Raw genomic sequence first — 6,000 nt, forward strand, 5'->3', positions numbered from 1 at the left:
CAATCCCCATTCAGTTGGGTCCCAGGTTTAGGTGAACGGTGGAATCAGACTCATCCAGAGACAGGCATCAGGAGGCATCAACTTTATTCATGTCCTATCCACCATATGTGTGGCCTATATCATAACCTTTTAAGCATTCAGCCATTCTTAGCTAGCCCTGCATCGTAACTCCTTTCAGCCATCTTCCCTTTGACCTCCATGCTAGCAAAAGCCCAAAAAGGCCTAATCCCCTGAGTCAAAGGCTTTATCTACCTTTTCCAAGACCCCTCCCAGGAATGGGCGGGGTCTTGCAGGTAAGGTCAAGTTACCTAGGAAGAAAGGAGGGATGAGGCTTCAAGTAATGCTTTTAACTATTTCTTCCTATTCTATTGATATTTACCTCTATCTCTCCAAATAGCATGTGGGTGTTAGTACTGAATAAATTTCCCATTTTAGAAAATTTTATAATTTTTTTTTTTTTTTTGGTTTTTGGGCCACACCCAGCGGTGCTCAGGGGTTACTCCTGGCTGTCTGCTCAGAAATAGCTCCTGGCAGGCACGGGGGACCATATGGGACACCGGGATTCGAACCAACCACCTTTGGTCCTGGATCGGCTGCTTGCAAGGCAAACGCCGCATCTTGCCGCTGTGCTATCTCTCCGGGCCCGAAAATTTTATAAATTTTATACCATAAAGATGAGGGATTAACAGCCTGGATAGACTTTAGTCGATTCCCAGCATCCCATATAGTCCCCTGTGCCTTCCAGGAGTGACTTCGTTTTTTGTTGTTGTTTTTTTTTTGTTTGTTTTGGTTTTTGTTTTTTTTTAGGCCAGTCAAATTAAGCAATGAGGGGGTTATATACCAACTTTTTGTGATACTAACGTTAATAAGTTCTGATAAACCACTGCCATTGGACCAGCCCAGAAGCAACTTCTGAGTACAGACCCAGGAGTAACCCCTGAGTGTTGCCTGTATGACCATAAAACCAAAAATAAATAAATAAATAAATAAATAAATAAATAAATAAATAAATAAATAAATAAATAAATAAATAAAAGTAAAAGATTTTGGAGGATTTTATTCCTTGAGCTGTACAGACACCAAGATCTCTAGATACAGAGGTCCGATTTTACCATCCATGACAAAGCAGAAGTCTTCTATACACCAAAAAAGCACCGAGGGGAGAGTAAATGATCATGCAAGGAGTCTATAGTTAATCCCATGACAGTATACTTCAGGGGTGGAGAAAACCTGTATCTTGTAGGCCAAGGGAATTCCCTCTATAATATCCCAAATAGTTACTGTGCCTATGCAGGAAGAAAAAGAAAGAAAAAAGCACAAAATAACCATTTTTCCACATATAAGTTTATTGATTGATTTTTATTGACGTCTTTATTTTGGTGTAGATATTGAAGTTGATGTCTCCAATTTTATTTTATTTTATTTTATTTTATCTTTCTCTCTCTTTTTGTACTCCGGCATGGTTTGATCTCAGAACCGAGACCATTGAGTGGTGCTTGTCTTTATTGTAGTTCTCACTGGATATTTAATTTGATATTTCTTTCTGTTTTAATGTGGTGTTTCAATGACCTTTTTCATGTCCTCGCTCAAACTGAGGTTGAAAGCCTCTAAGGACTCTGCTATGTTCAGCTTATTTGATTTATTTTTTTTATTTTTTCTTATTTTTTCTCCATTCTATTGCTTTTCTTTCCTTCAAACAAAACCACATAACTCGAATTATCAAGCTCCACCTCTCAAATAGAGGGAGAAACAAGGGAGGGTACCAGGACCAAACAGATATATGATCACTAATAGTAAGCTAGACAAAGAGGGGACCTCCTCTCCTAGCAGCCCAGGGTGTGATGGTGGGGGATATGGGTTGCAGGAAGGGAACGGGGATGGGGGGAGGACAAATTTGATGATGAGAATTCCCCTGATTCAATGTTAATATGTACCTAAAATATTATTGTGAAAGATATGTAAGCCAATATGATCAAAATAAAAATTTAAAAAAATTTTTGGAGTTTTTTTTTTGATATTTTTTACTTAAACACCTTGGTTACAAACATGATTGTGGTTGGGTTTCAGTCATATAAGATGACACCACCCCCCCCCCATCACCAGTGTAACATTCCCATCACCAATGACCCAAATATCCTTGGAGGTGTTTTTTATGTTGTGGTTGTTCTTGAGTTTTGTGGGGTTTTTGGTTTTCGTTTGTTTGTTTGTTTGTTTTTGTTTTTTTTTTGCTTTTGTTTTGGGGCCACACCCTGTAGCAATCAGAGGTTACTCCTGGTTCTGTGCTCAGAAGTCGCTCCTGGGAGGCACGGGGGACCATATGAGATAGTGGGAATTGAGCCTGAGTCTACAGTGTGCAAGGCAAGAGCCTTCCTACAGTGCTTTCAGTCAGGCCCATCTTTGAGGGTTTTGCTTTTGTTTTGGTGGTGCCAGGGATTGAGCTCAAGGCTTCTACCATTGAGCAACATCCAGCCTCTTCAATCAAGGATTTAGTTACCTTGCTAGAGGAGGGTTGGGCCACGCTCACGGTGCACCTAGCTCTGTGCTCAGTAGTGATTCCTGGTAGTGTTCTGGGCACCATATGTGGCACTGGGGACCTAATCATGTTGCAGCTGTATGCAAGGCAAGAGCCTTACCTCCGGATGATCCCTCTTGCTCAGTCAAGAATTTATTAAAAGTTCCATTAAAATAGAATGTGTGGGGCCGGAGAGATAGCACAGCGGTGTTTGCCTTGCAAGCAGCCGGTTCAGGACGGAAGGTGGTTGGTTCGAATCCCGGTGTCCCATATGGTCCCCCGTGCCTGCCAGGACCTATTTCTGAGCAGACAGCCAAGGAGTAACCCCTGAGCACCGCTGGGTGTGGCCCAAAAACAAAACAAAAAAAAATTGAATGTGTAAGAACGAAAGCCCCCTGGGCCTAGGTCCAAAGAGGTCTCAAGCCCCCCAGTAAAACCACTGTAAAGTATTTTTCCACCTACAACTTCCCCATAGGCAGAGGGTGTTAGCCCAAAGATAAAAACCACAAAATGTACCCACCCTGTAAAGGCAAGATCCTCCCTGTTCAGCTAAAATAGAGGAACTGGGGTTCGAATGTTCTATCAGATAAGAACCTCCTGACACAAAGTTGAGTCAGCAATGAGTTGGGACATCAATCCTAAGCATGATGTGATTTTTTTTTTTTTTTTGGTTTTTCGGACCACACCCGTTTGAAGCTCAGGGGTTACTCAGAAATTGCCCCTGGCTTGGGGGGACCATATGGGACGCTGGGGGATCGAACTGCGGTCCTTCCTTGGCTAGCGCTTGCAAGGCAGACATCTTACCTCTAGCGCCACCTCGCCAGCCCCTTCATGATGTGATTTCTGTTCAAGTGGCTGAAATGCTTGCGTTGTTGAAGCCTGTAAGCCCTCTATACGCTGCCTGAAGATTTAACTTGGGGTCCTTGTCCCCTCCACTGGTTGGATGGTACTTGAACCTCAACTAGCCGAATAAGCTCCCTCTTGCATCTTGCATTATCGAAGGTGGTCTTTGACTCAATGCCAACTCTCGTGGTCAAGTCGGACCCTTACAAAAGTAAAAGGGGTTTATGCAGGTCATAATAAATACCTAAAGAAATTTCAAGGAACTAGGATGTAGCTCAGAAGTAGAGCACTTGCCTTAAATGGGTCAGACCTTGAATTTGATTTCTGGTACCACTAAATTTTTTTTTAAAAGTGGAAATAAGGGGCCCGGAGAGATAGCACAGTGGTGTTTGCCTTGCAAGCAGCCAATCCAGGACCAAAGGTGGTTGGTTCGAATCCCAGTGTCCCCTGTGCCTGCCAGGAGTTGTTTCTGAGCAGACAGCCAGAAGTAACCCCTAAGCAATGCTGAGTGTGGCCCCCCCAAAAAAATGGAAATAAAAGATAATTATTTTAGGCTTCACTGATAGGAAATATGAATTGCTGCCTAAAGCAAGATAACTGACAATAAAAACAAAACTAACCAGATTTACTGAAAACTATGATGATTACCAGAGGGAAAGGGGATGGAGATGGAAGAGTTAAGTAAAGGATTTTTCTGGCAGTGGGATGGCAGTGGAAGTGCAGTGAAGGGAAAGATGACAGTTATACACATATAGAGGCATGAACACTCTCCCCTGAAGTTCCATAATATTATACAACAATAGTAAGCAGAGGCTGGAGAGATATACAGCGGGGAAGGCATTTGCCTTGCACCCACTGACCCAGGTTCAATCTCAAGCACCTCACCTGATCCCCTGAGCAGAATTTATTACTGAAAATCTCAGGTAACTGGAGAGCCAGTGAGCCCTAAAAGTTCTTCCTTTCCTAACTGGAAATACAGGACCAACAGCTTCTCTTCTTACTGTTTTACCCAGCCAAAGGTCTCTTTCACTTTCTTGTTCTAAACACAATATATCTAAAAATACTTTTTTTTTGTTTTTTGTTTTTTGTTTTTTTTTTAGTTTTGGGGCCACACCCGGTGTTGCTCAGGGGTTACTCCTGGCTGTCTGCTCAGAAATAGCTCCTGGCAGGCATGGGGGACCAAATGGGACACCGGGATTAGAACCAACCACCTTTGGTCCTGGATTGGCTGCTTGCAAGGCAATCACTGCTGTGCTATCTCTCCAGGCCCCAAGATACTTTTAAAAATAATCTACCCCTTCATTAGGATTTTGTAGCATTTCCTTTGGAAGAATAGACCATCTTTTGTATCATAATTTTTTTTTTTTTTTTTTTTGGTTTTTGGGCCACACCCTGTGACGCTCAAGGGTTACTCCTGGCTATGCGCTCAGAAGTTGCTCCTGGCTTCTTGGGGGACCATATGGGACACCGGGGGATCGAACCGCGGTCCATCCTAGGCTAGCGCAGGCAAGGCAGGCACCTTACCTCCAGCGCCACCGCCCGGCCCCTCATAATTTTTATGTTTAATTACCCCTTCCTAAATGAGGTGTTTTTAGGGGACCATCTGTTCAGAGAATAACTAGATAAACACTTCAGAGGGGAAATATGAAATAGATAATTCAAGTGGCAAACTAAACAATGAGACATACAAGAATGTGTTTGGATAAATTAAAAATCTCTTCAGACCCCTCTTTTACTATAGAATCTGAATAAAATTATATCATGAATGTATCAGTCCCTATAATTTATTGTTTTTAAAAAATCATTATAAGGGGCCAGAGCAGTGGCACAAGCTGTAAGGTGTCTGCCTTGACCGTGCTAGCCTAGGATGGACCACTGTTCAATCCTCCAGCTTTCCATATGGTCCCCCAAGCCAGGAGTAATTTCTGAGCGCATAACCAGGAGTAACCCCTGAGTGTCACCAGGTGTGGCCCCCCAAAACATTATTATAAAGGGTCAGAGCAATAATGCAATGATCAGATGCTTGTCTTACATATGGTTGATCTGGTTTTAATCCCAAGCACCACAAATGTTCTCCCAAGTCTATTAGGAATTTGCCCTGAGTACAGTTAGATGCATTCCCCAAACATAGTAAATCTGTAACTGAATCAAAAAGATTGTTACTGGGGCCCGGAGAGATAGCACAGCGGTGTTTGCCTTGCAAGCAGCCGATCCAGGACCAAAGGTGGTTGGTTCGAATCCCGGTGTCCCATATGGTCCCCCATGCCTGCCAGGAGCTATTTCTGAGCAGACAGCCAGGAATAACCCCTGACCACCACTGGGTGTGGCCCAAAAACCAAAAAAAAAAAAAAAAAAAAAGATTGTTACTGGACTGGAGTGCTAGAACTACAGGTGGGCCATTACTAGCAAAAGTGTCTTATTACTTAATTATGTCTTACTAACTAGAAATAATTATCATTCTGTAGCAAGATGTGGAAGAATTTGGAAGGATTAAAATATTGAATTGTGAGGTCACACTTTATATAACTCAATGAGTTGAAGACTGTATTTAGCATGAAGGATACCAGAGTTTGAGTCAAGCACTTCCAGTATTGACTCCTAAACACAAAGCCAGGAGTAAGCTGAGCACCTCCAGAAATGAGTCC

The sequence above is a fragment of the Suncus etruscus genome, chromosome 4 (assembly GCF_024139225.1).
Source record: "Suncus etruscus isolate mSunEtr1 chromosome 4, mSunEtr1.pri.cur, whole genome shotgun sequence".
NCBI lineage: Eukaryota > Metazoa > Chordata > Mammalia > Eulipotyphla > Soricidae > Suncus > Suncus etruscus.